Here is a 12084-nt window from a genome sequence, read left to right as displayed (position 1 = left end):
CGCTAACAAAGCCAGGCCTGCGCGATGAAACAGAGAGGAAGCAGCTTTTGTAGAGGGAGCAGCCAATTTCAGTTTGTGCATTTGTCTGTGTGTGTGTGTGTGTGTGTGTGTGTGTGTGTGTGTATACACTGCCGACCCCTGCTAACAGATTGTCGCATGCAGATTTACTTTTGAGCTTGTAATTCAGGCTGTTCCAGACTTTTGTTTGCAGAGGAGCCTACAGTAACGTTTACCCATTCGAGTCCCATTCAGAAGACGAACGTTTGCGTCTAATTAACTGACACACTACCCGGCTTGTTCCGTTGGTAAGTGTGTGTTTTTCAGGGCTTGTTACCCACTGACCTTTCACAGTCCTCACTTCCTGTGTAACCACATCCAAAAGGAAATGTGTGATATAGCCCAGGTCACAATTCTCCAGGGTGTCTGGCTCTAGGAAGGGACTGGAGGAAAGAAAGAAAAAAACAAAAAGCCCACAGCAACCACATTGTTGCTAAAGCTCAGATTTACATTGGGATTTTTATAGAGTCAGCGTCCTGTGAATTGACAGCCAGGGCAGTGTGACACGCGCTCATGACCATAAACAGGGATTTGGCCCTCTGGAGAAAATAACCTTGATAATTACTGGGTGCATATGGACCTGCCCACAGCAGGAGGGGGGAGGAGCGGCAGACAGGGCTTGACTGAGAAGGAGAAAGCAAGGGAGCAGGCCACATCCGCTGGTGCATTCCTCCATGCTGTGTCATACTGGTGCTGAGTTTCTCCTCAGTTTGCACAGAGATTTCCACAAGGTGGGGAGGGTGCAAAGGGCTACTGACGGAGCGCTCAGTGCCGGCGCCATCGACACTGCAAGTTTAACAATGCTGTTTGAAGAGTGAACAGACTGCCAGATAAGGAGGAGTTATACAGTCAGTGAACAAGGACATATAGAAGACAGCTAAACCTGTTTATCTTTCAGAAAATAGCAGGTCGCTTTAGCTCCTAGAGCTTTTTTTCCCCCTAAATGCTCTCATGGCCCATTTCTGTTAGTTTCCTTCAGCCTGATATCAAATGATTATGATGCAAAAGCTGTTTATTGTTGTTGTGTGCTGCTGTACTGCAGTTGAACTGGATCCCCAGTAGCTAAAGCAACCAATCCCTGCTTCTTCTCTCAGGTTCTTGTGGAGAAAAGGCAACTACAGATGCCACCAGCCTTGCTGCATCTTATGCTGGGTCTTAGTCCCGGTCATGTGGCCTTCCTGGTCAGGCTGAATTGACATCATTTACAGCAGCCTGAGCTGAAAGTCTCCAGTTGGCCTGTCGCCTGCCTGCTAGCCTCTCACTCAGCTGGGTAAAGAGTCCTTGTTGAACCACTGCACTGTGCCTGGCTACCACAGGGCCATTCATGCCTGTAACGACAGAAACAGGCGAGGGCCTGAAGTCACAGTTTCCCCAGAGCAACCTCTTAACCTCGAATGCATTTAAGAAAATAAGACGCTCCTCTGTAGCGGCGTAAAGTTGAAACACGCGTTTCACATGGTGTTTCACAAGTTCTTTGTCTGTAGCATGTATGTGGGAAATGAACTGATCTAGTCCCCAAGGAAGCAACAAACAACAACAAAGATGCTTTGCACAGCTTTTGAGGCTGGAAATTTCTAACAGGAGTCTGATTCCCTCTCTTTTTTTGTTCTTCTTTTGAGATGCTTCTGTTGCTCTAATGGCAGCTGATGTTATCACAGATCACCCCTGCCTCATTGAGATGTCCTCTTCTCAGTCCCAGTGTGACACCCAGTGAGAGGACACGCAGGAGTGGCACGGCTTCATCCTTCTTCCTACCTTTTTTCTTTGAACCTTGTTTTACACAAGCTCTTCTGAGGGTCTCGGGAGAATCAGATCAGGAGTGTCTATTCACACATGCGACAAACAGCAGGAGAGCCTCCAGTGGTTCCTCAATCTGCGTACTTATCCCTGCACGCCATCTCGCATACTTGTGAAACGTCATCCTTTGAGTGGATTTTACCACAATGCATTTCATCTCAGTCAGCAACAGCAGCAGAAAGTACGCACTTCGGAAGTTCAAAAGTCTAAGGAGAGGCCGAGTATTGACAAACGGCTTCTTCAGCTGATTAATGTTGGATGCTGTAGATGGCTAAAGCTAACCTGAAGCCGTGATGTTCACATTGGCCATGAACGTTTAAAAAAAACATCATTGTAAAAATAATTCTTTGATTTTTACATGCCAGTCAAAAACCTTTTAGAGGCTCCTGTGTTGTATGTAAGGTTGCCCATGTTCCCGCACCCCCGTGTAGAATCCTCTCGTGTACTTTTTGCCCCGCTTTCTTTGTTTGCAGTCGTAATGTCTTCTCGCCATGATTAGCAAACGTGTGTTTTCCCCGGCCAGCGTAACGTCTCGAGCCGCCGCGTCCTTGGAAAGAAGCCTAATAAGCTCAGACGCACACCGCCGTCTCTGCGATCTGCAGTCCTATTCTCCAGTGTCATACAGCACACCCTGATGTAAACAAAGGCTGCCCACCCCACACAAACACACACACAGGCATGCTACGTGAGGGTGCTAATAGACGGCATACCAGACCACTGAGGACAGCATTGATGCTAGCTTACTAACGTTGACCTTCCGTGTGCCAATAACAACAAATCTGGTCCCTGATTTGAATATGGGGACGAGAACGGTGCAAATTGAAAGCAGAAATCCCCCCGGTGTGAGACGAGATGAGCTTCTGAATAAATTATTCAGATGCAGCCTCTTTTCCTGCATGATTCTCGCCTTCTGCTACATTTAATGGCATCTGCGAGGACGCCCGTTGGAGATTAATCCAGATGTAAGGGGTATGTGCGCGCACGCGTGCTGTTGCTGGCTGCGCGTGTGTGGCCCGCTCACCCCCTCTCCTCACGCATCCAGTCGTGCCTTATGATGGGGAAACAAAGCCTCAACAGGGGAATTTATTTCTTCTCCGGAGAGGGTTGTAAATAAACAACTAGTGAATCAATGGCTCCATTTGTTTTTCTCTGATAATTCCGCCTGTGTTGTGAGGTGGTGTGACAGTGATTTGCAAGCTGGTGTAGCTCTCAGCAGCCATATTTTCTCCCAGCAAGAGTTAGAAAATCTGCTGTACATTTCATTAAAGCAGACCAGTAAATTACAGGCTGCTTTTGCTTGGTATTTTGCGCCATAATGGCACATTTATTTTTATGAGAAGAATGTAACACCAACAGGAGGCGTTGCGTTTCAGACCCCTTCGGTCAGATAGAGGCACTCAGCCATAGAACTTTCCAAGTGCATTGAAATTGGTAAAACGGCAGCATCGATTGTCTCCAAAAATTCCAAGCTTGCCGGACAGAAGCGCTCTGAAATTATCGATCGTGTCATTATTGCATGATCCAATAAAATTTCTTCCAAGGTTGGCCATTCTTGCCGATGCTTCTTTTAAACCACAGAATTATGTCTATACTTTCTTTACTGGCGCTTGCAGGACAGAAGGTCCCCAAAAATATTTATATATTATTTATATATTTTAGTATTTTGAGATTTTTTGACTTCTATTGCTGGTGATTCCCTTTGTTGCAAATGAATGTTTGACATAAATTCCTGTGGCGAAATCTCAATCTCCGAACACTAACAGCTATGTTTCCAATGAGAAAGTGGTTATGCATTAAGGCAATAAATCATCATTTCCTTCGGTGCATCAAATGCGGCTCCGTGATTGGCTGGAGCTGTGAGTAATGGCCTGAAAGGCTCAACGCCAGGTCTTTGGAAATAAAGGTAACCTTCCACAGTCACCCAGTTTATGCTGCGGTGGGTAATACCAACATGACTGTTCATAATGAGCACGCTTTCTTTGTGCTCAAGCACCCTGTATCCCATATCCAAGTGTGAAATTACAATATCAGATCATATTGAGTTAATTAAACTCATATGACTAATTTAATTGGACTCAAATGTGGGGAAAATGAGTAAATCGTGGAGGCGTATTTAGCTCGCATCTTAACAGTAATTAAATGTGGGCCAGTCTGCAGCCTGTAAGGCTAGTTTGAGTCCTTTCCCCGCCTACTATATGAGTACACATGTGGCAAAAACACAGTCAGCCAGACACTTTGGGGAAGCAGTCAAGCAGAATATTAATGAAATGCGGTGGGAGTTTCATCCACAGTAATAAGTCAGTTAAAGATGCTGGCCTGCAAAGCACTTGACAAGTGGTCATCCCATTAGTCTCTCTGCACATCAGAGTTAGATAAGAGCCAGAAGCAGAGGAGAAACGTTCCTCCATGATTAGAGCCCGGAGCTTTCAAAGACGGCTGCTTCTGCAACTTAAGTAGTGAGGGACACTCCCCACCACCACGTAAAATCCACTTGTATTTGTCATTTGAGCATTTCATCTCTCATCATTGACGGGGATTACAGATGCACGTCGTCTCCAGCTCCGTCAGTCCTCGTTTCATGATTCCAATCTGTCAGATGCACGACAGAGCGCTTCATTACATCTTGATGATGATGCCACCTAAGTCTTGTTTCCTGATAAAGGCAGATCGTGTCTTGTCACAGCCCCTGATGTGCTCTCCGTTCTGTTTGGTTTCATTTTAGGCTCTCCCGGTGATTGATGAGGATTAGGGAGCTGATATCACCTGGCTGGGAACAAGAGAACGCCCTCAAACGCACTGGTAAGACGCTGATGTATCACCTGCTGGGACTTCGTCCATGCAGAAAGACCTCGGTTTGGTTACGATCGAGCCAACCCGAGGGCGTAAAACTTGAATAGCTGCGATATTGATCGCTCTCTATCAGCATCAATATCAGTCATGCATAAGGAGGACAGCTACTAATCCCTCTACCTGCATCCTCCACCCTTCAGGACAAGGCTTTGTTTACTGCAAAACACCTTTAGGGAGTCTGCTAACAGCATCAAATCATGTATTCAGCACTCAATTGGACTGCATGAATATTAAGTGTTGATTTAAAAACTGGCTGAAAATATTCGGTCAGTCATGCCCGCGGTGTCAGAAGGCTGTGGATGAAGTGATGGATGATATAATCTGGGTGAACAAGGACGCGAGGGGAAGGAAACCATAGCAAGAGATGTGGCATTACAGCGATGGTTTTTAGTTTCTAGTTCACATTTTGCTACTCCTGTTCTGAAAGGCTTCATAAAATGTCTATCCCGTAGTTTGTACACACGTAAAACAGCACCAAAGTGCTAGAAGGTGAATAATTTTCGGTGGCATCTGCACATTCTGCATTATGCTAATGAGGGAAGCTGCAAAAGCCAGATTGCCAGGAGAGAGAAGAGGAGATGGAGGGAGGAAAAGGAAGGAGGGAGCAGAGTGGAAAAGAAAGAAACAGACGGAGGCTGGTCTAAATTATGGATGCAACCTGCGATTTCCAAGAGGAAAAGAAAGGCAGAGAGAAACCTCAAGTCATGCATATCAGATTGCGCATTTGCCACATTTTCTTATCATGGTCGGTGAGCAAACTCATATCCAATCTGCCCCGTGTGTGCGTGTGTTGGGGAGGAAGCATTTACACATCATCCATGTCAGCCTGTATGAAGCCGTGTTGTGCTGTCAAGCGTTCTTTGAGCTCAATATGATGTGTGTTTACAGCTGTTTTGAATCTTGCCGCACCATCTTTGCAAGGGTCGTCTCGGCGTGCATCTAACGTCTCTACGCGTCTCCAATGTGGGAGAACGCGGACGCTTTCGCTGAAACGCTCGGCTAATAAGCACACGGCGCACACTTTGACAGTAGTAGAAGTGAAATTTCTGTCCGACCATCCCACCCGTCAGCCCTTTTACAGCCAGTGTGAATAATGAATCCATTCTTAAGTCATGTCTGACTGGGGCCTGTGCAGCGCTGTGGTTTCCCCACCAGAGCAGGAGGTGGAGACAGGAGGGGCCCGGTCTAGAAATAGCTCATCCCGGGCTGGGCGCACCTTAGGTGGGCCTCAGTGCCAGTCTCACCTTCCTTAAACAGGATCACACAAGGGAGGCACGTGACCCTGACAAATATGAAGCTGCTGTTTTCTTCTAAGTGTATTTTAACCTTTTTTTTGTCCACCTGCAGCCGAGAACGGCGAGGTGGGGAGACACGGTGTTTTCCAAGAATCAGACGAGAAGTGAAATTGGTCTGAGCCAGCAGGGGAAGTTATGAGGCTGCCCGATAATTTGCCCACATATAAAAGTGTGTTAATGTGCAAAGTAGGTCATTTATTTGGAGCAGGGATAGCCGTAGTATGCTAGTAGGAATTTCATAAGCAGACATGTCAGTGGATTTGGCAGACTGGAGGCTTACTGTACGCATTTCTTTTTTAGTATATTAAGCTCAAACTCAAATAAGGGAAGGAGAGGGGTAGTGGGAGGTGAAAATGGCTGTGGCCAGGGACGGGATCAGTAACCACAAGCAGAGATAGCAGCCTAAAAATCAGACTAAATCAGATTACCAAACAAACAGCTAAGACGATTAATTCTGATTCTCTCTCAGTTTTCATCAGATGGACATTAAATCTGCAGTCTATCAAATCCCCTCAAATGGTTTTCTGCCTCTCTTTGCATCCCTCCTTTCCCTGTTACTCGGAGTGAAGCTCTCTCTGATCTTGGGGATCTCTGCCCTTTTGTTTCGCCTCAAGGCCGGCAGAAATTGCTTTACTACGCAGGGCATCATATCGGCCTTTAGATAAACCTTTACAACGCAAATCTGATCGCCAATCAGACACCGTGGTGCAATCTGTTAAGACCCATAATGTTTTAATAGCATCTTCATACCACACAGAAGCCGCTGTGGCTCAGTGCATTTAAAAAAAAAAGTTGATTAATTTGGTTAGTATTTCAGGAAGCTTAGAAAGGCAGAGGTCATTTGAGGCTTTTCAGATTATTTGTTCTCAACAGATATTACACACCAGGGTCGAGCTGCTTTGCCGCCGCGCTGCAGCTCCCGAGCACAAAGGACCCAGCCTTTATAAAACGTGTTATTCCACGATAACCCCGTGTGTGAAATGCTACCTGTTTAGCCGCGCTGCACCCGTCCCCGGATCACTCGCGGCAGCGTATCTCCTCCCTAAGTAGTGACAACTGCGAGCAGATTTGTATTAATATCTTCCCACGTGCTCTTTGATATCGGCTGATTCATCTTTGATTCTCCCGTCAAACTCTCCCCGGCACCTCGCCGTAACATTCAAGCACAATATGCCTCTGCTCTTGACAGGCTGACAGGATGACAGCCCTGCTCTCAATCACTCCCTCCCACCGTCTCTGTCGGTCCCTCTGACACGAGCCAACAAAGACCGCAATCAGATCACACCTAATCAGATCATCTCCAACGAGGACGCCTGGTCGCATAAATCAGAGTTGGTGAGCGCCAGGAGACGATGCTGTAGGACCGGGAATGTCGAGGGCAGCCGAGACTGCGTGTGGGTCTTGGGTCAGCAGGTGCGACGTGTCTGGGGGTGGTTGTAATAAAGGCCCCCGTGATGATGCAGATGCAGATGTTGTTGAGATGAACTGAAGTCAGTCAGACCGAAGCGCGTCCCCAAACCTCCTCGTTGGCAGCAGGGATGTTGCCCGGGCGCCGGGACAACTTCCGCCGATTGAGAGCTGGCTTCAGTGGCCATAGAGCTGCGCACTTGCTCAGTTTCATTAAATAGTGCTCTAGGTTTCCCTCTGTCTCCAGGAAAACACTGAAAAACGTGTGGACTTCTCATAAATCTCTGGGAAGCCCAGAACACGTTATTTTAGTCAACGCTAAATCTGTCACGAGTGATTTACGTCGACAGGAAAATGGCATTTTGGCATTTTTAGCCAGATTAACGCAGCCCCGCTGCTTTCGGACTCTACTACAACCAGTAGCTCATCCTCAATCCAAAGAGCCTCGGAGACAGAAGAACTCTGTGGGCTGTTCTGCCAAATGAAGCCTCCCCCTCTCTTTTGTGTTCGTGCTGTGAAACAAAAGGCTAGTTTGGCCAAATCAGGACTGACATCATTGGCAACAGCTGCAGGCAGCATGCGCTGTGTGTCTATGACCAAGTGTGTCTCTGCGTGTTTACGTCTGCGTGCGCGTGTTTGTGTCTGTCAAGATGAGGTGACCTGATTGCTCAGCTGAGCAGTGAGGGAAGACCCGGCCTCGCGTTGCCAGAACAGCGCCACTGAAAACACACCAGAGCCGGACCACAATGCACCCCGTCCGCCCAGCCCTCCCCTCTTCGGCTCCCTCTGCGTTCGTTGCGCGTGCGACGTTTCGCCTCCTGGCGCCGCGGACTGGCGTTCCCGACCACGCCGTCGCAGATTTTGAGGCTGAAAAATGATCCACCGCCGTCTTTGCACCGCTCAATCAACCCTCAGCCACAAAAATGGCGCTCGGGGATGAATCCCGTGCATATTTCTAATCATTACCACCGAGTTTGCACAAAATATTTTGAACCCCGCTGGAAATATTCACACATTTTTTTCCTATTTAGCAATAATTCAGAACTGCCTCCAGGAGAAGGTTGACACGGTACATTGGAATCAATCAGCTCACAGATTTGGGAAGAATTTTCTGGAGAATTGGCGTCAGTGTTTTACATGATCGTGATTTGGCTTTCTGAAAACAATTAGCCGAAATGAACAGTGGGCTGCTGGCCCCCTACATGAACACATAACGAGCCTCCTTTAACACACACAGCCCCCCCCCCACCCCACGGGAGCCTCACCTCAGTGGCCCTGTGGCAAATCATGTGTTTTTGTGTGAAGCTTAATAACCTTACTAGAGCCATCCCACCCCTGCTGTTCTGTCTTATTACTCTTGTCTGTCCTCGGCGTTGTTTGGAGGAAGGGAAAAAGGTGGGGGATGGATTTCAGGCGGCACCTCGGGGAGCGCAGATATAGGTTAATGGTGAGGATGAGGAGGGCTGAGGTGGAGAAAATACAGCGGAGGAGAAGGCTGCAATGAGAAACAGTGAATGGAGGAGAAGACCGGGGGGTTAGCGGCTGTAGTGGCAGAGTCCAGATAAGTGATGGATTACTGGATCCACACTAAGAATGGGATTTTTTTTCTTCTTCACGCTGGTGTTGGCGGGAGAAAAAAGGCCTGAATATTTAATTACATGTATTTTATTGAGACCTTCACCAGTACGTTCCTTCCCTCCTCCCTGTGTCGGTGGTGCTGGACTCTTTCAAATGTGGTGCATCAGTACACACACCTTTAAGTGGTTGCGTCAGGTGTGTGTTTTCCGCACAGTTGTGGATCCAACAGGTGTTTCGCTGTGGGTTTGGTGCCTTGTTGGGGTCCGAATGCATCACAGCGCCGCAGAAGGTCGGGTGGGTGTCTGGTTGCAGGTCAGAGTGGAAACCCAAAGGCTCGGATTGGGTCAACTGTTGTGCTCCGCCGGCCCTCAGAGGTTAGAGTTTAGCACAGCGAGGGGCGGAATATGAAATCTTTTGTGTTGGAAAATTCAAAAGAATTGTATTATTTATAGAATTATTCTCTCTGGCAAAAATGATTCAGGGCTGATGCTTTTCAACACAAGCAAATTTTAACCTTCTTCATCTTTTCATCATTAATACTTGATAAATGTGGCCGTCACACGGAGAAGTCAGGCCGTAAACGCCACAACAATCTGACAACGCAAGTCAAGAGTTACAGTAACGCGTTATCATGTCTGAAAAACCAAAAGAGGAGTTACATTAAAACGACACAAGGCGCCTCGTCTTTCCCTGCCGCTCTTTCTCCCGCTGCCGTCTCTCTAGTCTTTTCTACCCCTCTTATACAGAAATAGACTGTTCTTCCATTTAGTCTCATTCTGTCGCTCTCTGTGCACCTGTTTGTCATCTCGTGCCCCGTAGCTCCCTGCCAATAGCTAAAGATCTCAGGATGGCTCATATAGTTTAATTTCAGGGGGAGGAAGTTGAATCCAAATGCTCGTCCCGGTCAACTGTTTTCAAATGCTGGAATGATGGTTGTAGGAATCTATCGGAAAGTCTGTCAGGTTATATTCTGCATTTATTGTGACTGTTTTACATTTGCTTGACATTTATCTGGTCAAGTAGCAACGGATGCACGTCCGGCATTCATAAAATGAAGCGGAAGGACGCAACTCTGGGAAAAATGTCGTCTCCCTTCTAAGAATTAGCAGGGGTTTAACAGGTGGAGATCCTGTTCAATGGTCAGCTGCTGACTCAAGGCAGTGGAGGCTAACTGGAGCTTCTCTATCCAAATTACTCCTTTGGTCAGTTTACGGCTGTTCGTTTTTCAAAGTGGGATCCATTCACTGCTGCTATTGTGTTCCCACACTTGATTATTGTGTGTGCGGTCTGCGCTGCCTGTTTTGATGAAGGAGATCTGTATTGCCCCTCGCAGAGTGGCTCATAAAAATCGATGTCTGATTTGCCTGACACTTGATGGAAGATTTAATGCCGCCATATGCTCCTACCTGCTTAAAAATGAAGAGTAATAGCAACAAATGGACTCATGTTAAAGCTGCTGAGTTGGACACACTGTGGAGGAAGGCGCCAGGTGGAATACAAGAACGTCCACCTCTCTCGCTGCACAGCTGTTTGATTCAGCTGTTGGGCCACTGGAGACCATTGCCTGGAGTACTGGGAGCTCCAGCGTAGGTTAGCGTGCTATAATTAAAAAGCATACCAATTTAGCGTGGCTAGCTTGCGTAACTTCAGGAACTGGTGGGGCGGATGCAGCCAGTCTTATCGGGTTGCTACTCCCTATAGTTCTGTGACTATGGAATGAACATCTGTTGCACACCCACCGACGGACTGATGTAAACATGTGTGCATCTGTGTGCAGTGTCCTCCGTGCTACCTGTTCATTCTCTCTTTGTGTGCACACTGACCAGACTCTGCAAACGACCACTGCCTGCCCAGCGCTCAAAAATCAATGGCTGCTCCTTTTCTGTCCTCCAGCATCCTCCTGTAATCTGCAATGAATACAAAGCACATACTGTAGCGCAGGAGCGGCGTGCTCATACACCTCTCCTTTAAGACGCCTCCTCCTTAAGCTGCGCCGGCTCGGTCACACGCAGCGCCGCAGGAGATTGGGCTAAATTACTAGTCAGTTACACTTAATTGGAAGAAATATGGCTGGCGTTGGAGTATGTTTGCACCTAACAAGGCTTGAGCGAGACCCGTACCGCTGCAGCTGTCACCGAGCTGCAAAGTTTATTATTACTCATGCTATATACGCCGGGCTCTGCCAACAAATCAAACAAGGCAGCCGAGAGCGCAAGTGAAACATTATCCATCTTCCATTGTTTCGCCTAGCATAGCAAAACGGTTAACAACAGTTTATTTAGCCGGTGGACGAAAGAGATCAAGCCTTTCTTTCCACCATTATGCAGGTTTTTCCTCTCGCTGCCCTACAGGGATTAAAGGTGGCGGCAGTGGTGGGTGGTGGTGGTGGTGGTGGGGGGGGGGGGGGGGGGGGGGGGGGTGGCAGATTAGCATTGACTGTCCAGCATGTCCGTCTGTCTGCCATCAGAAAGCAGAATTCATTTGTGTGATCCAGGCGCTTATGCTCAGCTGTCCGCGCTTGGTCTGTGTGTTGCGCAGCAGAGGGAAGGATTGGCGTGCACGCAGGGACAGCACACAGCATCTGCAGCTCGGAACAAACAAATCCCAAATAATTGGACTGTTGCGGAGCGGGTAGAATTGTGTGTTTGACCAGTGTTTCATGTGAAACCCTATTTATATTCCTCTACATTTCCTTAATTGCACTAATGCTATCGATGCTGCTGCTGCCAGCTTTCAAAAGGTGGGAAAGACACAAACATTGAGAGAGAGTCCAGGTTTACGGTGTGTGGGGGGGGGGGGGGCGTAGGGAGTTCCTGTTGATGGATGGAGCCAGCCTGTAAATCTTTGGGAGAGATTTGGAGCAGGATTGCAGAGGAGGTCTGTGGGGTCTCTGAAGGAAGTACTGTAGGACAGCGGGGGGAAGTGAGCGAGTGAGTGAGGGAGCGAAACAAAAGGGGCTGTCATTAATCAACCTCCCTCCACCTGCCACCTCTCCTCTCTGCCTCCTGTCCTCTCTTTATCCCTCCTGTCACCCCTCTTTAATCTCCTCCCCTTCTTGCTCACCGTGTTTTTGTTCCAAGAGTAGCCGTCTGTTGTGAGC

The 12084-nt window shown here is 47.8% G+C and overlaps 1 protein-coding gene across 4 annotated transcripts in view; it reads left to right on the top strand.

Annotated features, from left to right (window-relative positions):
• zmiz1a (zinc finger, MIZ-type containing 1a) overlaps positions 1 to 12084 on the top strand; it is a 72490-nt gene that overhangs the window by 26007 nt on the left and 34399 nt on the right. For all 4 annotated transcript variants that reach the window (XM_029835710.1, XM_003964004.3, XM_029835708.1 and 1 more), the window contains one exon: positions 4577 to 4653. The gene's annotated coding sequence lies outside the window, so the exon portion shown is untranslated. The remainder of the gene's footprint in view (positions 1 to 4576; positions 4654 to 12084) is intronic.

This window comes from Takifugu rubripes, chromosome 4 (assembly GCF_901000725.2).
Source record: "Takifugu rubripes chromosome 4, fTakRub1.2, whole genome shotgun sequence".
Taxonomy (NCBI): Eukaryota; Metazoa; Chordata; class Actinopteri; order Tetraodontiformes; family Tetraodontidae; genus Takifugu; species Takifugu rubripes.
The sequence above is the reverse complement of the archived record's forward strand: the minus strand, read 5'-3'. Positions and strand labels throughout refer to the sequence as shown.